Source organism: Sinohyriopsis cumingii, chromosome 1 (genome assembly GCF_028554795.1).
Source record: "Sinohyriopsis cumingii isolate HCF-2022 chromosome 1, ASM2855479v2, whole genome shotgun sequence".
Taxonomy (NCBI): Eukaryota; Metazoa; Mollusca; class Bivalvia; order Unionida; family Unionidae; genus Sinohyriopsis; species Sinohyriopsis cumingii.
Window position 1 is genome coordinate 29,701,909 of NC_142961.1, and position 23,858 is coordinate 29,725,766.

Consider the following 23,858-nt stretch of genomic DNA (forward strand, 5'->3'; position numbering starts at 1 on the left):
GTGGATTCCCTGTAGTTTCGTATTTTTAGATTTAGTAGATTTTCAAATTATGTATACGAGTTTTAGTACAAAACAAAACAAAAAAATTGAATTTTTAAGACTTGAAATTGGGTCCTGTTGTTTGGTGGGGTTCATGTCTGGGCCGGGGAAAGAGTTGGAGGCTCTGGCCTGCGCACTGACAGTATCACACCCCTAATGGGTAGCCAACCAAAGCTCTCCCTCCCATTCCCCTCCCCTTTATGTTCCTTCCTCTCCCCAAATACCAATTCCTTAACAAGTTATTTCATAGTTATCTACCTATCACTTATTTTCCCACAGGCCCTCATTGTTCCAACAATGTAATCTGTAATTTTATAAAATGTATTTTTGTCAAATTTCCCATCTATAAATAAAATGTTTTCTCTTTTGTAATTGTCCTTTTTGCATATTCCCCTATTATCTTTAGTCTTTCTTCTTTTCTTTATTCACATTGCGTCATGGTATGGTATTTACTGAAAGGGGCGTTTTTACACAGTGGACATTTTGGCGATACTCTGATCATGTGCCGTCTCACTGCCATCTCTCCTGTCAACCATGCGTTGTGCATGTATTTGAAGCAGAGGCTTTGAATTTTAAGTGATCCTAATTTGTTCCAGTGCCCCCAGGCTCTTTCCCAATTTACACCTAAATTTTCTTGTTCTACTTTACTCCTACTTTTTTTGTTGTATCTTCTCTTATCCATTGATATGTATCTTTTTCATCCTTTTCCCATAAGTCTGTTTTACCACGATATTTAATTAGTAATTCTTTAATATGCCTGAACTTTCTAGGTATTTCAATTTTTTTTATTAATTTATTATTTTGATACATTTCCCTCCTATTCCTCATCGTAAAACCGTACCAGTATATATATATATATATATATATATATATATATATATATATATATATATATATATATATATATCCTTTCCCACGGTAGGTTGGGTTCAGATTTTAATCTTTTAAATCTATTTAAAATGTTGGCATATTTAATTAAAATGGGATTAGGTAATGCTAACCCAACCCCACCCCGTTTCTCTCGCTCTATATAACGTTTCTTTATTTATGTAGTGGGTTTTATAGTCCCATATATAATTAATAATATAATTATCTATTTTTTAAAGTGGCATTTTCTATTTCTGTAGATTTTAAAATATAGTTTATGTTAGAGTACATATATGTTGAGGCCACCTGGGCCCGTTCCATTATACAAAGTGGCGTTAGTGCCCAGATATTCACATTTTCTTTTATTTTCTTTTTTTATGTTTTTACAGTTTTCCTGTTCATCTCTTCTCCCAAAGTAGACTCCCAATGCCTTAACTCGGTCCTTGATTAGACGGGGTGGGAGTCCGGGGTGATTGCCCCACCAGTTCCCTATCTTTAATATTTATGTTATTTCATGGTTGATTTTAGACCCTGAAGCCTTACCAAATTTTTCAAATTCATTTTCAAGGTGTTTGAAGGGATTTGGGTCTTTTATAAAGTTAGTACAATCATCTGCATGTTGTAGCATCTTAATTTCATCCTTTATATTTGGAACTTTAATACCTTCAATTTTACTGTTCAGTCTTATTCTTATACTTAGGAGTAACAATTGCTATTACATATAATAGCATAGATAGTGGGCATCCTTGCCTCACTGATCTTTGTATGTCGAATTTTCCCGTGTTCGCTCCATTGGCCTGTACTCTTGAGGTTATTTTGTTGTACAGGATTTTAGTCCACTTTTGAAAGTTATTTCCAAATCCAAATTTTTCTAAGACATTTTGCATATAGTTGTGTTCTAATCTGTCAAATGCTTTTTCCTGGTCAAAAAGTACCATAGCACCTTTTAGCCCACATTCCTGTATATAATCTATAATTGTTTTAATACTTACAATGTTATTATGAATGTCCCTCCCCTTGGCCCCACATGTTTGATTTATGTTTATGATTTTATTCATTCCCTTTTTAATTCTTTCTGCTAAAATTGTACTTAATAATTTGTATTCCGTATTTAGGAGGGAGATGGGCCTCCAACTTTTTAGATCTTCCCTATCCCCCTTCCCTTTGTATATTAGTGTTATAATCCCTTCCCTCATGCTTTCTGCCATAGTATCATTTCTCAAATGAATATTGTTGTATAACCATTCTAAAATGGTTATACAATATAACTCGTCACGGAATTCCATCTAAAAATCCGCGGTGAGTCCATCTCTACCTGGGGTTTTGTGTTCTGATGATATCATTTCGCAATCTATTCCTTGTAGGTATTCCTCTATTGTTTTATTATTAATATGTTGTGATGTATACAACTTACTTTAAAATTCTTCAATATGTTTTAAAATTTTCTTTCTGTTGGAATCATTTCCTTCATTAATTTTTAAAGTTTCAATATATTTTTCACCCCACCGACCCACCTTTAACTCCTCTCTTTTATATAGGCCCTCCGCTTTTTTATATATTGTGGTAAATTTTCCAGCCCTTATCTCTCTCCCTTTGTTTTCTTCATCTAATATCTGATTTAATTTCCCTTTAAGTATGCTTTCTCTCTCATTTGTATTCATTTTTTCTAGCTGTCTTATAATCGCGTCTTTTTTCATTTTTTCTTTTTCCTTCCTTATTTTTGAATAATAGCGTTTTTTAAAAATAAAGTTATTAATTTATCCCATTCATTTAAAATATCTACGTTTCCCTTATATATAATTTATTTTTTCTACTTTAATTTCTACGATAAAATCTTTCTCATCCAAAATCTTGTTATTCATTTTCCAGTTCCCTTTACCCCATTTAAGTTTATTTTCAATTCTATTTCTAAATATACTAACTTGTGATCCGAGACTTTAAAATCCGTAATGCCTGCTTCTTTATATATCTTTTTTCATAGTAGGTACAATAGAATTTATCTAATCTACTCCCTTAGTATATTTTTGACTCGTATGTGTAATCCCTCCGAAGTAAATTTAATTTCCTATATACGTCTACCATTTTGTGTTTGTTTAGGAAAAATTCCATCTCTGGTTTAAAGCTTACGTCATTTGTAGTTAATTCCCCTACTCTATATTTTCTCCCACCCAGTTAAAATCTCCCCCTAAAACTAAATTTTCCATGGTATATTTTTCCTTGTATTTTGATAAGTTTTCTAAAAATTGTTGTTTGTGGTATTTATTAGCCGGCATGTATACATTTAAAAGGTGGACATCTATTATAATGTGAATCATTCTCCCTTTAAAAAAATCCCCTTCATTTTCCCTTTTCCAGTTTACTCCCCTTTTATTTTTAATAAATGTTGCTACCCCTCCTCTTACGTCTTTCCCCTTAAAATCATTTAAAATCAGTATACCATTCATTTTTTCCTCACATAACGCCAGTAACTCTTTAATGAATCCATTATGTGTTTCTTGTATAAACAGAATGTCGTTATTGGTTTCATTACATAATTTAATTTATCCCTATTAATCCCATTTACATTTATAGATGAAACACGGAAGTTTTTTCCTTCCATTTTTCATTTTTCTTCCAGGTTGCCGCATTTCGGTTATAGTGATTATTATTTAAAATATAGTTAAGAATGTATAGTATGTATGTTAATTAATTTGATAATTTATCTGATTTTGTTTGAGGGGGCACTGGACCCCCCCCCCCCCAGTATTAATCTATGCTGGAGTAACTTCCTCCGTTGTATTCTCTTCTGTCCTGTCTATACTCGTTTGATCTGTGGTATTTTCTGTGTACATTTCCGTTTCATTTCGTGTTCCGTCAGTTTTGAGTCAGTTTATTCTTTATCTCTGTCACTGTCTATTTCGCTCTGGTCTTCACTGTCACTTTCTTGTTCCTGTCTCAATTTTTTCTTCCCCCAGATCTTATCGTCCTTGATTTCATAAACTGACTGCGGACTTTCTCGTTCTGTGTCACTATTGCCTCTCTCTTGCGATGAACCCGACCTAGAGAGGGCTTTCCTTTTTTTCAGTCTCAGTTTTGATAACGGAGTAGAGGTCAGGTGATTCATGTTCACTTCTGACTCCTCACCTTTCGTTTTTCCCTTTTCGACTCCCAGGGAGTTTTCCTCCTCTTGTAGGTGAGAAAACCTATTAGTGTAATTGGGTTTGCCTTGTAGGGAGTTTTTAGTTTCCCTGTTTTATTGGGACTTTTCTCCCATTCTATTTCTGTTACGTCTATTTCTGGTAAGTTCACGAATTCGTTGTTTACTGATATATCAGTTTTGTCTCTCCCCCCCCCCCCCCGTTTCTTTCCTGTATTAATCTATTTAGTTGTGTGTTAAAGTCACTGTTGGGTATTGGTTGATTGCTAGCCACTTTGCTAGCGTAAGCTGTTGTTGTTTGTGCCTGCTGGTTTGTGCACTCCTTGTGATTATGCCCTGTCTGCTGATATTTAGGGCACTTCCTATAGTTCTCGCACCCCCGGAACCAACTTTTCAGTCTAAATCCCATTACATAAAAGAATGTCGGAATTCTGGGGGTATCTTCTGCCACAGCGAGGATTCGTACACCTGTCTTAACATTCCCAAATCCTCATACTGTGGCCATTTTTGCTTTCTTAACTTTGGTTTTTAGTTTCCACTCAGCTTTGTTTATAACTTATATGGTCTCGACTTCCAGAGGGAGGCCTGATATGGAGACATCTATTGTCTTGGCCTCTGTCTCTCTGGTTAGAGGTTCAGTTTTGTATATATTTGCCTTATTTCCCTGTATTTCAATTTCGGCCGCCTCTATCAAGGGGGTGTCGAAGTCCTTAGGATAAATGACGTACTTGTTATAGCCTGCATTCTGCAGGCCATCTACTTTGTCTATATCAATCCCCATTACCTTAAGGGCAGTCAGAACTTCAGCTTGCCAAGGCGCGCTGGCTACATTTCCAAAATCTATCGTTTGACACCCCGGAGGGTGGAATGCCATGAGCACTCTATCCTGTACTTTAGTCTTAAAGTAGGTACTTAGCTTGGTTCCCCGACTGCACAAGGTTAGGCAAGATTTCTGTTTCTAACTCCATTTGCATGAGATAATTTCTCCTATCAAATAGTAGCTACTAATTCACTAACTAATTACTCACAAATGCGGTGAGCACTATTCTAGATTTTGTGCAATTGGATCTGCACACACCTCAAATACAAAAATAAGTTCACAATCCAACGGGACTAGGTAAACATTAATGAACATGCATTGAAATTTTAAAAATTGGAACAAATTAAGGTTCCCAATTGGGACAAAAAGAAACAAAAACAAATGAAAAGGAATGCTGGATCTAGTGCAATTGCTCTAGATAAAAAGTGTAATACCTTTCTGTATGAGAGTTATCATCAGTTGGTATTCCAAGTTTGCCTCAGAGCGCACACAAAGTACGCCTGCACAACTCGACGACCTGGTATTTTGTACATGCATAGGGCCCAAATCGCGGTCTTCTCCTACTCGCTGCGTGATGTTTCACAATATCCGACGTTCAAAAACAACCCACATGACCTACCCATCCAATGGAAAAAACCGTAAACTGTAAACAGGTTTATTATAAATATCGTTAATGGTCATACATTCCTATTTATAGATCCTATGCAATCATGTACAAAAGTTTTTGAAAAATATTGATATACATAACAATATTTTTCTATATATTGTATGTATTTTTATTTGTCCATTCCCTTCCTATAAAGTCAATAATACTTGCCTTTATTTTCTTTTTATATTATACATATATGTTTATTGCATAATTGTGATTTAACTTGATTCACAATAAATATAATCAGCTGTTTTCCTTTTATAGCGTAACTTTTGTGGTAAAATATAGTAAATTTTTCTACTGTCGTCTGTATCAGATGAATTTGAGCTGTGAAGAAAGAAGAAAAACAACCTAGAGCTTAAAGAGTTTCTGCGTCTTTACTTACCAAAATGGTACTCAGTGAAAGACGTCGCTTCTGTAGGTGACATCGATCGGCACTACTAAACGCGAAGGTGTAAACACAATTGGAAGCCAATGAAATTAAACTCAAAAATACACATAAATATTATATGACCACGCTTTTGTGAACAATTCTGGTTTAGTTTTAATTTTCATATCTTCTAATTGTAGGATGTAACTTTGCCGCAGAATTCATGTTTCCCGTCCAATTTGCTAAAATGTCGGTGGGAGGGGGTACTTGGGGATATTTGGGGACTGTACATACTGTAATCAGTATGCACTTTAATTGTAATATCTTGTCACCATTTACTGCAAATGTTTCAGTTGCAAGCACAACCCACAATTTCGCTTTTAGATGCAAAAAATTTAACTGTTAAATCCTCGTTTCATTTTTGTATTACACGATTATTCCGGTTGTTACTTTTATTCACGTTTTTATGCCAGCAAATAGCTATTCCGGTATTTGTTCCGGTGACCACTTTTATTCTGGTTAATCTAGTGACCGGACTGAACTACCCTGTAGAGTGTTGTAGCAGTACATAGCCATTTTTCCTGAGGTAAAACTATTAATTTGTCTGAAGTAAAGGCCCTTTTAGAATCAGTAAAAAAAATCTCTTTGTTTGACAAAGATTTTCTTGATTCGATAAATTACGACAGCTAAAATTAACTGCCCTAAGTCACTCATCATCCATCTTTAAACAATGAGTCACCTAGCTACGATGTCATAGCCTCAACTTGATTTGTTGTGGTTGAGGCTACGAAATGATCCCATATCATGTAATGGAACCAAAAAAAAATCATCACTAAAGTCAGAAAAACAAACAGTGTAGAAATCTACTACATAAGTATAATCATGCTGGGAAAGAAGTTTGGCTTATTTTGAATTTATTAAGCCCTTACGCGACAAAATAAATCGGCATGGTTACACTAACCTCACCGTGTTCGCCATGACAGATAACGCGAGACTCTCAATGTGACCCTTTTTCTACGTGAGGCTTGCCAGACCATATTTGGATATTCTACGCTATGTTATTATCAATCAAGTGGCGAATAATCGCTTCTTGGTGGAATTTCAAAGTTGCCGACAAACCGTATTTACTTTTAATGTGCAGAATTTCTTACTCAAACCGCGCCAAATTTTTACTATGATTTGTTTACGTTTCCAATTAAGGCCTCAATGTCCTTATATGGCACACAAACAAAAGAGGCTGAGAACGGAAGTAATCATTATTTGAACTAATATGGCGGACGATTTAAACGAAAATATCGGATAAGAAAGGTTAACGAGATTTTACAACTATTTCTACAATGATTTTCCATATTTCCGGTTTTAAATAAGAGGACTACTAATTTATTGGATTATATTCAAGGAATATGTTCAAATTGTTATTATTGGGCTAAATGAGCGTCGGGTGTGAATCACACCCGGCTTGCTCCATTGACACGTATATGCTCATGTTAGTACCCTGTCCACGAGGGGTAGGAGTAAGGGTACTAATATTAGTACTATGAGTCACCTGGCATGACTGGCTAAACGCAGACAAACCAGCAGGTATGACTGTAGTGTTCGATATGTGGATTATAGTTCAGCTATCCTAAGCAAATCGAGATTTTCATAGTGTTACCTGATGCCCAACTAAAACAGGTTTTCCTACGGCTTGTTCAGCATTTTCTTGTGTGTGTCTATTGAAACCAAAGACATTTATAATCTCGGGTGAGAAACGGGAAGAAGACGGGATCATCTATTGTCAACAGTGTGTAACAGTCTTGTTGCTCTCCATTCTGTGATCATAAGTTTCATTCTTCTCCAGGAAGACATGGTGAGAGATAGATCAGCTGAATTTCAGGCCAAATCCGAGGCAGCAAGTCAAGACGAGACAATGATTAAAAAAGGAAAAGTTACCAAAATGGATCACACTTTGCCAGTTTTTCTGAATAAAGTCAGTCAGATTGAAGGTAAGATATCTGGTTTAAAAGACAGTGTTGATGAAATGAGGAAAATTCAGCGGGACTTGTATGCTTCCCCCATCGATAGACAGCAAGCAGGTGAAGAATCTAGATGCATTGTCAGACCAGGTCTTAACAGCTGCAGTGCAAATAAAAAACCGAGACATTAAAGATCTCAGAACAGAGGTAGACATAGATTCATCATCCACAAATGGACGCTTAATGTTGACTCATCTAGACAGACTTTCATCGGATATTACAAGACTTATGAATTACTTTGGGGAGGTATAGGTAGAACATATTGATCGAACCAAAAAGATGCATAAAAAACAAATGGAAATTATGAATAAGGAGGATGAATCAGGAGGAACAACCGATTTACAAGACATTCAGACCATGTTCACAGGGAATTTGCTTCTGGAACAACAGCAGTCACTTCTAGATCTACAAGAAATCGAGGCTCGAAATGAGGAAATAAAAAAACTTGAGACTGGTGTGGTTGAAGTTAATAATTTATTTAAGGCAGTCAATGCTATGATTCTTCTCCAAGGAGAAACAATTAATACAACAGAAAAACATGTAAAAGAGGCTGCCTATAATGTGGAGGATGGTAATCGTCAGATTAACAATGCCATTGAGTATAAAAGGAAACGGTTCAGGAAAAAACTATTCCTGATTGGCTGTATTGTGCTTGTTATTTTAGTAATAGCAGGCGTGATAACAGTGGTTATTGTCACAAAACGTTAATGGTTACTGTCTTGCATATCTGCTATACTGTGATCCATATCATCTCTCTCATATAATGCCATCATTGGACCCAGATTCCAAACCTTAAAAAATTATCTGCCTAAATTAGATTTCATTCGTCATTTGGCATTAAAATTTGTGCTTATCTCCAGTAAAAGTCAGTCTTGCAAAGGTTTGAAAACTTGTGTCTCCAAATGATACTGGTTAGTACAGTGCATAACTGTAATATTTGATCTTTGTTCAAAAAGTCCTCAACCAGTCAGCTTGTTTTTCATAGTAAATTTATTGAAAACCAAGCTTTCTATTTTCGCCAGATGCCCCTGTATAGACAGTTCAAAAGATGCATGCAGGATTGTGTCTGTTGTTGCAAAACCCACGGCATCATCTTGAGCTGGTAACTGGATAAAGCCCCCATTTATACGACAAAATTACTGCCATACTCGCATCACTGAACCCTATTCAAACCTCAAAATACATAAGTGATCTTTATAAAAGCTTTGACAACCCATTTATGATATCCCAATTAGTACAGGAACAATATTTGTTTGTAAAATCCGAAAGTTTCTTCAATACTGTTGCCAGTTGCTGACTAATCAGAGTGGTATAAAAGCAATAAAAAGGCAGATAAAGCAGCAAAACCTTCACTGCAATCACTTGTTTGTGAAAGAAAGATGACATAAGATATTTTATGTTTTTTAATGAGAGACGGGTTTGATTTAATGACATCAAACATTGCATAAATCTGTCCCTATAATGATATCAAACATTGTATAGATCTGTCCCTATAAAGACATCAAGCATTGCATAAATCTGCCCCTATGACATCAAACATTGCATAAATCTGTCCCTATAATGACGTCAAACATTGTTCTATATACACAGTAAATGGAATGAGGGGGCGCCGAGTGGTCTAAAGCGCTCTCTATTACGGATCACTGCCATCTCACCTCTGTCTGGGTGGGTTCGAGTCTAGGATTCTGCCAATGTGGGTACGTGAGAAAGACTGCCAGTAGCTTTTCGTGGGTGGGTGGTTCTTCTCTGGGTTTTCCTGGGTTCTTCTTCCACCATTAATACTGGCCGCCATGCATAGCCTATCGTGTGCTGAAAAATGGCGTTAACCCCACAACAACAACAAATGGAATGAGAATTATATAAGCAAGCATTGGAACATCAAAACCATCATTTGAGATTACCATTCTTTATATATATTGGATCTATTCATGTATAAGAGAATGGTGAACCAAACTGCACACATTTTCCATATCCACTGACTGTAGGACACATTCTTTACAAGTGTATTGACTTTCACTCCATGACAGTTTTTTATGTAAACTCTGTTAGGAAACCTTATAATGCTGTAGAACCAAGTAAAATCTTTTGACTGTTTTTAAAAAACAAAGCAATGTGATTTCTGTAAAAATTTGGACCTTTTTCTAAGGATTGTGTAAATAGTTTTACTATATTGTTTATTTTTTATTCCTTTTAAAACATTCTCTCTTTTCTCATGTAAGGCTACATAATTACATTTATTTGGAAAAGTTGATTTGACCATAGTATTTTGCAGTTTTTACCTATTAAATTTTTTAGGCCCTCTAATGGGCACAGTATAGGTAAGATTTAACTGTCTTGCATTTAGATATGTATTTATATATATTCATTTATACATACATGCTTGGTGTAAAACTTTGTTTTAGCCAAGCCATACATGTACATTGAATGTCATTTGATTCACATATAAGCATTAACAAATATGGTTTGTAAGTATGATGCTAGCTTGTGTTTGAATGAAACAGGCAAAAGCAATGAAATGGACAGCAGAAAGAATTTTAAGAGAATCCATATACTCTATGCTGGAAGTTAAAAGATAATTATACTAGTTTTCCGACTGAATGAATTTTCAACAATTTAATGTGAAAATGGGACATCATCGCATTATAGTACGGGTGATGATTTCCACAATATGATTCGGTTCTTGAATGTAAATTGCAAATTGAAAATTGTTTATACTTTAATCAATCGTCAAATATTTGTGCTAAACAGTGGCCTTAGCAAAGGTGTATAAATTTATCAATTAATTGGAAGTGTGAGTTCCCGTGTCACTTACTGCCAGGGGGGATATTCTTGTACTGGAACAACATAGACCATGATATGTCAGAACATTGTGCAATGACACATCAAAGTCTGTGTTCTTTGCTTGGCACTCTTATGTTACTATATACTCAAGGCTTCGAAAACTACTTGGTCTACTGGGTGAAAGTTGACTGGGATGAGTAAAACTTTGCCAAATACTTGTCACTAGGCCAAATAGCTGCAGATTCACGCCTTGAGAATTCGAGTGGACTTTCTGCCCTTAACAAGCACCAGAGTTCAACATCACTTAACGTGTGTCCATTATATATAACTTTTGTCTAATTTGCTAACTGTTGTCACTGTAGAACAGTTGGAAAAGGAAGATAACATCGTTTTGTTTTTTTATCAGAGCTGAGGCAAAGTACTTAAATGCTTCGAAATCATAATTATGTTTCAGTTTCACTCGATATCTTAATGGTATTTGTATTTATAGTGACACTTTTCAGTAATTTAGGTGTCGTTTTGTATAGTACTGTATGTGCTACATCTATAAAAGGTCTTAAAAATATTGTCATACCATTCATGTGACTTAAAATGTTATGAACCGGGCACTTTTTGCTTATTACTATATGTTTTCAACTGCAATTAAACATATAAAACGTTATGTTTTTGTTAAACGTTGTTGATATTTGTTTTGCACGTGCTAGCGTCCCCATTAATAGATTAATTACTAAGAGAATAATTGCTTCACTATACGTATTGTTACTATACGTCGAACTTTTTGATGCATGCATCCCCGACGTTTAGGGTATACCTGTATTTTGTATATGCAGCACAAATGTCTAGCTCATAGTAAAAAGATGTTTAAATATTGTTTTTGCAGCCATTTAACACAGCACGAACACATAGAAAATACTGTAAACTTGATAAATTGTCATCTCTCAATTTGCTTGATTTGTTTACTGTGTAAATCCAGCTTGGTGTATAATTTTAAAAGTTCTACTGAGTGCGGCCACCACCATCACCAATTAACATAGAAGAAAGGAACAGGAAAACAAGAGCAAAGAAACAATACTAAGAAGAGGAAACGATTAGCAACCCGCCAAGCCGTGAACAAAGGAAGTGCACAGAACAAAGGAACGATAGGAACACGTAACAGAAAACAAAGGAACAAATGAGAGACTTGGAGCGGAGGAGCAGACTGGGCGTTAGGACAAAAACAAAAGATAAGTCATCATTCAATGATAGACGAAATTTAAGTAGAAGAATGCAAACTAGGTCCAAACAAATGGCTGTATTCAATCCAAACCCGCACACAAGCCACCAAGCAACCCTATCAATAAATCAGTAAAATTAATGGATGTATCACAACTCCAAACAGCACCAATAAAGCATGTAAAACAAGCAAGATTAACGCAAGTCGTACCAACCACAGCAAACTCCAATTCAACCAACATCACACTGGGACCCCAAATTCTGGTCACAAACACAGACCAAACAAACCACAAACCAGCAGACATAACTAACACCCCCACCCCACCAACAGAGACTACTAGAAATACAAAACTACACTCCAGGGAACAATATAAATACGATGCCAATACTATCGCCAATCCTCTTCAAGGAAACGAAAAAACCACACACAAACGAAGATACAGACACTACTATTCCAAACCTAACAAATGAATTTGACAGTAACCTACTTACCTTAAACTCCCCGCAATTAGACCAAATAACCATAACCAGCACCCCAAAATTCACCAAAAATGAAATAACCAATCCTAGAAACATGCAAACAAACCAAAAAACAGGAAATCCAAAACAAAATAAAAAAAAAAAATCAAAACATTCGGAAAGAAACTATACTCTCAAGCCAAACTCCTGGACCATCTGGAATAATAACACCAAGGGAACCACCAACCTATGGGAACAAATCCAATAAATTACACACTACAAAACTACCCAGCAGCATCACTAATAAGGCAACCCAAAGATCCCAAACAACCCAAAACACATGCCTAGGTAAAGGCAAGGGCCCGCTAAACCCCAAAAACAACCAACCAACCCCAACCCCCCCCCACACACAAGTAAGGTTAACTCAAAACAGGAATAAAACAACAACAGAACCCCCAAAACAAAATTCACAATTATCATTCTATCGAACACACCATATACATAAGCAGCAGGTGCAACAGAATTACTAGTCTAAGTACCAATAGTATTATGACAGCACTGGCCAAAATTCACACTGGACAATTCAAACTGATAAAACCAAGGCGAAACTACCTGATTGTCCAATGCAGCACAATTTAACAGGTGGAAAAATTCATCCAAATTGAAACTATAGGCCCAATAAAGATCAAAGTAGAGAGACACCATAGCACTCAAAGGAAAACACGAGTCACTTCGAACTCCAAACACAGTGAAACCACAACTAATCTGGCTGAACCCACTAAAACCACTATCTTTAAAAAAAGTAATAGCACTAAAAGGATACAACAAGGACATAAGCAATGAACTCCTACTTCATAAACTCACAGCAAATGGAACACAGACCACCAAAGTCTATCGTCTTATAAAATCACAAGGGACAAGAAACAAACAAAGCAGTTATAAAGGCTACCGAGCCAATACCCTCAGTAATAAAACTAGGACAGTCAGGAGTGTACCATAAGCTGGAAAACTACATAAATAGGCCAAGATTTTGCACCAAATGCCTGCACTGGGGACACTATGCCCTCAGATGTAGATTCAAACCAAGATGTAAGTACTGCGGAGGTCCACACAAAGGAGAATGCCATACAACTAAACAAAAATGTGCTAACTGTAAAGAAAACCATTATCCTATATCGGCAGAATGCAGATTGGCAATAAAAGAGAAACAAATAGTGGACTTAATGAACGAAAAACACCTCACCTACCATTGTGCCAAAAACATTATCTGTAAAACCAACCCCAACACACCAAAATCTACCTCTGAAACAATCTAATGGACAGAAGGATGACAGACAACAGACCATCCCATAAGCTCTTCTGGTCTATGACTTCATATCATTATGATTCCTCCTTGGACATCAGATCAGCATTTTATTTTGGACCAACTAGACAGAACAAGTCTTTAGTGAAAACTCCATGTTGATAAAGTGATCGATTCAGGTGGTTTGGCAATATTAAGATTTTCAAGATGGCTGCTGTTTTTGCCATATTGGATGTCACATCAACACCATTTTAGGATCAACTAGACATCTTAAGAAGCCTTTTAGCAAAGACCTAAATTTGATCTGACCATTGATTAAGTAAATATAACACAATCACCATCCTGACTTAGGACCAACTAGATATCCCATGACTTTTGGTGAAGACCTCGTGTCAATATGATTTTCCATCCAGGAGCAATAGCAACAAAAAAGTTTCCAAGATGGCTGCCATAATAACCATATTGGACACCAGTAGTAAGGTGGGATACTTTACGGACAATGGAAATTCCAGTCAAAACACCCCTGGGACACTTTACGGACAATGGAAATTTAACATGGCGAAAAATCGTGGGAACATATACGGACAAGGGGAATTAACATGGGAATAAATCGTGGGACACTTTACGGACAAGGGGAATTTAACATGGGAATAAATCGTGGGACACTCTACGGACAAGGGGAATTTAACATGGGATTTTTTTTTTAAATTTTTTTTAAAAAAAGGGGTAGGCAATTCAAAGACTATCTCTTTTCGAGAAATATGGCTGGCCCTGAAAAGGGCCTTTGGTTTATGTTAATATGCCCTTAACATAAAGGGCATTTGCGACATCTTCTTGTCCTCAAACTTCGTCTTACAGCAGGGCCATACATCAGAGTCCTCTTGAGGCAACCTTGTCTCTCTATATAGACTCTTCTTATCCACAGGCTGCTGTTGGTCCTGTGGACAACGGTCCACTTGGATCGGACATACATGAGCATGTCCGTCCTGAACATCATCGTTGACACAAGGGTTGAAGATTCAACGTCGGTCCACATGTTGAGGCTCCGAGAATAGGTGAATCAATGCAGTGAACGGCGCTTATTTATAGGGACAGAAAGGATTGAAACGGATTGAGTTCATTCACCAATCCGAACACGCGTTACAGAATTCAGTCAGCCCGCATCCAATCCGAAGAGAGCAGTCTGTGACGTCACGTAGTCAATATAGATTCGCTAGCGCTTGTGTGCAGTCAATCTATGCGATAGTGATTCAACATGACGGAAACTCAGAAAACGATCCAGTGGGGTGCACCAGCAGGGGAGACCGCCCAAGGGAACCCTGACTTACTTTCAGAAGAGGTGAATTGGGATTTTGTGGATTTTCTCTCCTCGCAAGAATTTGTTCCGGAACCTTCGTTACCTTCTTCATTACCGCAAGTGGAGAATTTTAGACAGAGACAGAAAGAAGAATTGGAGAAATTTATACAACGACAAAAGGAAGCGGAACAGGCTTTTCTCCTACAGCAACAGCAACAGCAAGAAGAAGAGGTAAGAAAAAAACAACAGCAAGAAGAAGTAGCAGCAAAGAAACAAGAGGGTGAAAATCAAACGGTCACGGTACTGTTGGACATTTTAGCGGAGTTAAGAAGTCTGAAACAAATGTATCAGACTTCTTTATCACGACCGAAGAGAATACGACCTTCCCGAGCCAAACATGTCAACCCTGTGACTAAGCCTACCGTACCACCCTTAGTGATTTCAACTCAATCATTATCATCATTACGCAGTCCAGAAGTAGGCCTTGGCCGTGGCAAAGGCTTAAGGCAGTTAAAATTGATTGCTTAAACTCACCCCTGCACCATAAAGAAAAAAGGCCCTTTTCAGGGCCACCCACATTTCTCGAAAAGAAATACAATTTCAATTTGCCAATAACTCAAAAAAAAAAAACTCACCCATGTTACCCTTATAGTACGTGTCTGTGTATGAGTGCGTGAGTGTAGCTTCTTATTTTAAAATCAGAACTCAAAGACTCTTACCTTATATCATTCATTTATTCTTTTCTCCATTTTTTTACAATCCAATTCACAATTCACAACACAACACTTTAATAAAAAGTTCATTGATTTCTCCTTCTTTAGTCTCTCTGTTTTTTGAATTTCTTCACTGTCACACTCTTTTCCTCTTCTTCTTTCTCCTCGCTTTCTTCCCTTCTTCTTTTCTTCTCGTGTTTCTTTGCCTCATTTAAATAGAATTGTCTTTTTTCTTCCTCTTCTTCCTCTGAAGAATCCCTCTCTTCTTCTGAAGAATTCCTCTTTTCTTCTGACTCCTCTTGTTTCTTTTTGGGGCAATCTGGAGACCAATGTCCTTTTTCTTTACAATAATAACAGGTATCTTGACTTTTGTCTTTTTTATCCCCTGTTTTTTTTCTTTTTTGACGGTCTGGACACTCTGAAGACCAATGCCCTTTCTTCTGACAGATATAGCAAGTATCTTGACTTTTATCTCTAAAGGAAGGAGAGTAGTCCGTAGGCTGGTCTGAAGAGAATTTTCTAATGACCCCTCGCAAAGCTCTGACGAAACGTTCCATCTGGTTAGTCTCTTCCATCGTTGTGCTCGGCTTGAGAGTGAAATGAATAGTGAAAGGACAAGACACACACCCTTTTATATACGCTGGTCTGCTATGACTATAAAGTAGTTTATGGTGTTTGAACTTGAGTCATTTGACTTTTTGCTTTCAAGATGAAACGATCCCATTCATTCGAGAAGAAAGAAGAAGAAGAAAGTAAGAGGCAGAAACGTGATCTATCGCCTCGTACCAGGGCTGAAATCTTGGCACAAATTCATGCCAGTGATTTTGAAGAGGACATGAGTGAACCAGAATCCGAACCCTCTAAACCAAGTTCATCACCCTTAGTCAACCCTGAAAAGTATTATTCCATTCGAGAGACGGAAAAGCGCTCCTCTAGAAAATTTAGAACTACGGCTTACAAATACACGGTGAAGTTTAAAGATTTCAAGGCTGAAGTGCCGTTAGAGAAAGCAGAAGTGTTCATCACCGAGGTGTGGGATTCTTTGCTCACTGCACTCAAGCGACAATGTCAACCCAAAGAAGACGATCGCTTGAGACTTTCCATACAACACGACGGTTTGAAATCCCCTGTTTGGATCGAATTTAGCACCCCTGCAGAATTGACTGCTTCCAAAGTCATGGACAAGATTCAACACGTACAACAATCTAATGATCAGTTTGACATCACCGATGGTAAAGCCACACTGGACATGACCCACGTCTCTCCTCCTCAAGGGACAGGACGCAAGAAGATGTTATTGGTGGACGACCTTCGCAACACCAAAAAGAGTCTCGTCCGAATTAACAACCCTCAAGACCAGATGTGTTTAGCCCGTGCCATCGTGGTGGGACGAACCTATGCCAACAAGAACGACACGGTAGAATGGAAAAGAACCTGGGACACTATTCAACGTTCCGACCGAGCCAAACAACGAAACGAAGCAGAACTCCTGTTACAACAAGCCGGACTGCCCAAAGACACACCCTGTGGCATTCCTGAGATGCAAAAATTGCAAGATGCCCTAGCTCCACGCTACACCTTGAAAGTGCACCCTCAAGAAATGCGCGGGCCTCTATTGTTTCGAGGCCAAGATTTTAAGGACGGAAAATACATTCATGTTTATCATCACGATGACCATTTCGATACCATTACCAGTATCACCGGATTCCTGGGATACGGTTATTACTGTGAGAAATGTGACTATGGTTATAATAATCGAGAGCAACACAAACATTGTGGATGGAAATGCTCACGATGTTTGGCCTCTCCACCCTGTCTGAGCGAAGAACCAGTGCCTTGTTCCACTTGTCTGCGCACGTTTGTCAGCCCTACCTGTTACCAACAACATTTGAAAACACAAGGTTCACAGAAGAAATGTGCTTGTCAACTCCTGAGATTGTGCTCTACGTGTGGACAAGGCATACTTACCAACAATGCCAAGGCACACGTATGTCGAGGAAAGAAAAAATGTCACATTTGTCACCACATCGTGGACTTGGAACACCAATGTTACGTGCAAAAATACCAACCCCCACCAGAGAAAGAGGACGGTCACAAGAAGAAAGGCAATTTCATCTTTTTCGATTTCGAATGCATGCAAGAGACTGGCATTCACATCCCTAATTTCTGCGTGGCTCATCGAGCGTGCGAGAAGTGCATTCAAGAACCTATCTTCAGTCATTGCCCTCACTGCAGCAAGATTCCTGGAGGACGTGAAAAAATCTTTCGACGACCGAACACGTTAGCCGATTTTGCCCAATGGGTCTTAGACCCCGTCGACAAGACGTGGAGCCAAGAGGACATCGAACGTTACGGAGATTGTCATCGTCATGCCACGGTGATGGCTCACAATTTTTCCGGATACGATGGACAGTTTCTTCTCAGATACTATACGGAACAAGGCACCGAGCGTCCTAAAGTGACTTTGAACGGAGCCAAAATCATTTTCATGCAAGTGGGACAAGTGCAGTTTAAAGATTCGATGAGCTATTTGGCCATGCCTTTGAGTCGAATGCCTAAAACGTTTGGAATGACAGAAATGGCTAAAGGGTACTTTCCACACTTTTTCAATACGGAAGCCAATCAACACGCCGTTCTACCCCATTTACCTGAGGCTCACTATTACGACCCCGACAACATGCGTACCGAACAACGAGAAGCTTTCTACGCTTGGTACCAGATTCACGCCTCGGACCCTTTCGACTGTCAGGAAGAAATGCTAAAGTATTGTCGTTCCGACGTGGACATTTTACGGCGTTGCTGTGGAAAATTTCGAGAACTGTTCATGGAACACGGAGGGGTCGATCCTTTGAAAGAAGCTTGCACCATTGCCAAAGCGTGTTCCTTAGTGTATCGACAACGATTCATGCCTGAAAACACCGTGGCTGTCATCAGCCCTCAAACGACCCACTTTGTCAAACGTCAATACTCGGTCAAAGCCCTACGTTGGTTACATTACTTGTGCGACAAGGAAGACAAGTGGATTCAGCATGCCCGCAACGGAGGGGGCGAAAAGACCATCGGAACGTATTCGGTCGATGGTTGGGACTTAGAAAACCCCAAGATCGTGTACGAGTTTAACGGTTGCTTATTTCACGGATGTCCCGTCTGCTACCCTGACCGTGACACTAAAAATCAGTTTTTGCAACTAACCATGGAAGACTTGTACCAGGACACTTGTCAGCGATGCCTAAAGTTAGAACAGCAAGGATACCAAGTGGTGGAAATGTGGGAACACGAGTACGATCACCGTATGAAAACCGATCCCGAGTTTAAACGCCTCGTGGAAAGTTACCAGTTCATGGACCCGCTGAACCCGAGGGATAGTTTGTACGGAGGAAGGACCAATGCCACCTGTTTGCTGTACCAAGCCGACGAAGAGATAGGAGAAGAAATCAAATACTTGGACGTGTGTTCGCTGTATCCCTACGTGTGCAAATATTGTCGCTTTCCTGTAGGGCACCCGCAATTGTTAACGGAACACATCGACCTGAAAAACATTCGACAATACGAAGGCTTGATCAAGTGTAAAGTTTTGCCTCCCACGAACCTATACCATCCCGTCTTACCTCACCATTGTCAAGGCAAATTGATGTTTCCCTTGTGCCGTACTTGTGCCGAAACGTGCAACCAAGATCAACCTTGTCAGCACAGTCAGGAAGAACGGGCCTTGACGGGAACCTGGGTCAGCGTAGAATTGTTCAAAGCTTTGGACATGGGATACCAACTGTTAGAAGTGTACGAAATTTGCCACTTTCCCAAGACACAACAGTATTGCAAGGGTGATCCCAGTCAGAAAGGCATTTTCGCAGACTACGTGGATGCCTTTTTGAAACTGAAGCAAGAAGCCAGCGGCTATCCTTCCTGGTGTCACACTCCCGAAGACCAAATACAATTCAAAGAGAAATACTACGAACAAGAAGGCATCAATTTAGACCACATCGAGAAAAACGAAGGCAGGCGATCGTTTGCCAAAGTGATGTTAAATTGCTTGTGGGGTAAAATGGCACAACGACCGTGTTTACCCAAGACGGAATATTTGACAGAACCTTCCCGCTACTTCCAGATGATTCACGACAAAACCAAATACATGAAACACGTGGACGTCGTTCGAGAGAATTTGATCTTGGTCAATTACGAAGAAGATCTGGACTTTGTGCAAGACGACCCTTTTGGAAATGTCATCATTGCGGCTTACGTGACAGCCCATGCTCGCTTAAAATTGTACGAAGCTTTAGAACTGTTAGAAGAACGCGTCCTGTACTTTGACACGGACAGTTGCATTTACATCCATCACCCGATTCAACATCACCCTAACATCGAAGGAGACCGTTTAGGAGCCTGGACAGACGAGCATCCCGACGACAAGATTCTAAGTTTTGTCAGTGGCGGTCCCAAAAATTACGGCTACGAATACCGGGACAAACAAGGAGAAGTGCACACGACGTGCAAAGTGAAAGGACTGACTCTGAATTATCGTACCAGTCGAGTGGTCAATTTTGGGGTATTGAAAGGAGCCTTGCAATCGGGAGAGGATGGAAACTTTAAAGTGACCACTTACCAACCGAACAAGATTGTACGTTTACCCACTCACCACATCGTCAGTCGACCCCTGGAAAAAGTCTATCAAATTGTGTACCAGAAGCGAGTTCGACTTCCCAATCATTTCACCTTACCGTACGGTCACATCGGTATTGGTCTGTATATAAAAAAGGAACCCTAGGCAAGATCGATAGTTCATTGGGACTACCAAGACCGAGCGAACAAGATGAATACTTTGAAAAAGACATCGTTCCAGTTTGGGGATTGTAAAAAAGCTGTATCTTCCTCTAGTGTGACTAATACTGGATGGATAAGACCCATGCATTGCGACGGAAAATGTCCGGAAGGAAACTGCGATTGTCCATGTGGTTACCATTGTAATTGCGTAACGGAGTTTGCAGACGAGTGCGATTGTGAGCCTTGCGATGGGACCGATGCTGTACGTTGTGACCTGAGCGATGCCGTAAAGCATCATGGGAACTTTGTTCTCACTACCCCTGTCATGGAAAGTGATGCTGTGCGTGTCAAACCTGAGGGATGCGAAAGCGATGCTGCTCGTCCTCTTGGACATTTTACTGGGTTTCGTTTTAAAGGGGAATGTCGACCTTCACGTTTACCTCCCTACGGATGTCATCCAGCCCTGAGCAAACTCCTGCCCATTTCACTCAACCCTCATCGAAACGAACCTGTGAAAAACGAATATTCGTTTCCTGTGCGTTTGTCGGAATACTGCGACTTTGAAAATCGTCTTCAATCGTTCAAAGGAAAATGGCCTAAGTATCTGGGAGGACCGACCCCCGAAGAATTAGCCAGAGCCGGATTTTTCTACTTGGGCGAAGGAGATAAAGTCAAGTGCTTCAGTTGCAGTGTGTCACTTCACCACTGGGAACCGCAAGATTCGGCCTACGTAGAACATGCTCGATGGTCACCGAATTGTCATTACTTACCTTTAGTGGGACCGAGACATTGAAGTAACTTTTTTACCATAATAATCTGTTCATGGATACTTTACAAGAGAACATTCGTGCTTTGCCTGTGGAGTTGAGAGAACGCATTTATCGAGAACTGGTCAAAATACAAGTGAAACGTAAAGAACAATTGCATCCGATACGTCACCGGTGTTTGAACCACTGGTACCTGAAGGCTATACAAGGACTGATTCAATTGAAAGTGTTCCATTGGACAGACATTGATCAACGACCTCCTGGTTATAAAAAGGAATGGTTTGGTATGGACGATTTTATCTACTACATTGTAAACGTACTGCATCGAATTCCAGAGGAAGAGTTAACGAATTACCAACATCTTGAACACAATGTCAACTTGGTGAAAGAGGAAACTTCTGAACGAATTGTAATGTGTAGATTAGTGACTCAACGATTTAAATTCGACACTGAAGTGAAACCATGTTTGTGCAAAGAGTACATTTCTTGTGTCAGACCAAAGAGGATTTAGTATGACCTATTCATGGATACTTTACAAGAGAACATTCGTGCTTTGCCTGTGGAGTTGAGAGAACGCATTTACCGAGAGCTGGTGAAAATACAAGTGAAACGTAAAGAACAATTGCATCCGATACGTCACCAGATCTTTAACCACTGGTACCTGAATGGTATAAGAGAACTGATTCGTCAGAAATTCTTTCAATGGTCAGACCTTGTTCAAAACTTTGAGGCCGCTAATGATCGACATGTTCATGATTATGGTTACTTCGAGATTCACCTACAGCAATACATTGAGGAAGACAAGTTAAAGGATTACCAACATATTTTACGTGGAATCTACTTAGAGGAAGAGGAAACACCTAAACGAACTCTGACGTTTCGGTTACAGTATGCAAGATTTAGATTCCCTACTGGAGAACGAAGATCTCTGGCTAGAAAGTACGTCTATTGCATCCGAAAAAAAGAGACTATAAAAACAGGCTGTCATGCCACGGTTTATGTCACATGTCATCCAACAGATTCCGTGGAAGGAACTCAATGACCATATTCAAACCGTGGATCATTACCATCAATTATTACAAGAACTGTATCCTTTCAATTTTGGACGACAAGTGGTGTGTGTCTTAGTGACTTGTTTTCTGGGATTTCGTTTACCAGCCGATTCTTTGTGGACTCTTTACGATCAGTACTTACCACCTCCATGGCCTTAAATGGTCACGAAAAACTCCTTTTGTTCAAAGCCTTGCGTTTTCATCTGGATACTTCTCGACCTCAACAGGAAAAAAAGATTCGTCAACTTTTAGCGACCCAAGACGTGTATGACGATGTGTGTGTAGCTTGTGACTTACACCCTCATTGGACAGATGTTCGTGATTGGAAAAAGGGGGGTTTTGAGGCTTGGACCCAAGAAGTGGCCCAGTATGCACAAGAGTTGTTCAAGGAAAAAAGTTACTTTTCAACCTGTGTTAGTGACGGTGCCAGAAGAACCCGTCACCGAGAACAACCACTCGCTTCAGGACAGGACTGTCATGGACATTCCTGAAAGGTCATTCCGAGAGGACACTTGTGTGACAATACCTCATGTAGAGACAATAAGAACATTACACACTGTCCCTAGGACATCTTGGTTACCCAAAACATGTTGTACAGACACTTGTTTATATTCCACTTTGATCGCTTTGCTGTGTTTTATATTCCTGTACATCACTATTTGGGTTGTATGTATTTTTGTCTTTCGTGTTCATATTTGAAACATTCAATAAACGTGTTCTGAAAAAGTATATAAACTCTTGTCTTGTTTGTTTTCGTGTCACAAGTGACATTTCTCATACCATGGCTACCTCTGCTGTCTCTGCTCCCTCTTCCTCTACTGTCAAAGTCATCGACGAACACTTAGATCGTGCCAGTTGGGAGGCTTTGTATCTTCGCCATCCCTTTAACATGCTCATTGCTGGACCTAGCGGTTCAGGCAAAACCGAATTCGTCAAACGTTTGATCGAACATAAACATCATTTGATCGATCGGCCCCCTCAACGGATCGTGTGGTGTTACAAAGAGTGGCAATCGGCGTACAGCCTTTTGCGAGAAAGTCAAGGCGATTCCATCGTGTTTGTGGAAGGCATTCCTAAAGAAGACGACGGCATCGTCTCTGACTCCCGTCTAACCCATTTGGTCATTTTTGACGACATGTTAGGAGAAGACGAAGAAGAAATTAAATTGTGGTTCACGCGCAAAGGGCATCACCGTAATGCCAGTGTCATTTACATCACCCAAAATTTGTTTCAACAAAGTAAAGCCCATCGCACCATCAGTCTCAATGCGCATTACGTGGTCTTGTTTAAAAGCCCTCGAGATAAATCGCAAGTGCAAGTCTTAGCCAAACAGTTAGGAACGCCTTGGCTGACTCAGGCGTACGACGATGCCACTCAAACGCCACACGCCTATTTACTCGTCGATTTGAAACCTACGACCCCCGAGGATTTGCGATTTCGTACCCACTTGTTTCACCACTGGTGCCAAGACGGAGGGCCTGTCCTGTACACGTCTCCGTCCTCGACTTCATTTCACTCCCCATCAAAAAATCTATAAAAACCTCAGACCCTTTTTCGTCTGTCTCACACATTGTGAACATGACGTCCCTTCAGTCGCATCTTCCCGTCAAATTGATTCGT

The 23,858-nt window shown here is 39.3% G+C and overlaps 1 protein-coding gene and 1 pseudogene across 2 annotated transcripts in view; one reads left to right on the forward strand and one right to left on the reverse strand.

Annotated features, from left to right (window-relative positions):
* Positions 1-5,447, reverse strand: part of LOC149806614 (uncharacterized) — a 49,030-nt gene extending 43,583 nt beyond the window's left edge. Inside the window, exon 1 of the mRNA XM_089955606.1 lies at positions 5,297-5,447. The gene's annotated coding sequence lies outside the window, so the exon portion shown is untranslated. The remainder of the gene's footprint in view (positions 1-5,296) is intronic.
* A 960-nt stretch (positions 5,448-6,407) lies between these two features.
* LOC149806615 (syntaxin-like) lies at positions 6,408-11,338 on the forward strand (annotated as a pseudogene). The gene is made up of 2 exons (XR_016420655.1): positions 6,408-6,467; positions 7,722-11,338. The product of XR_016420655.1 is annotated as a syntaxin-like (transcript).
* The last annotated feature ends 12,520 nt before the right edge of the window (positions 11,339-23,858 follow it).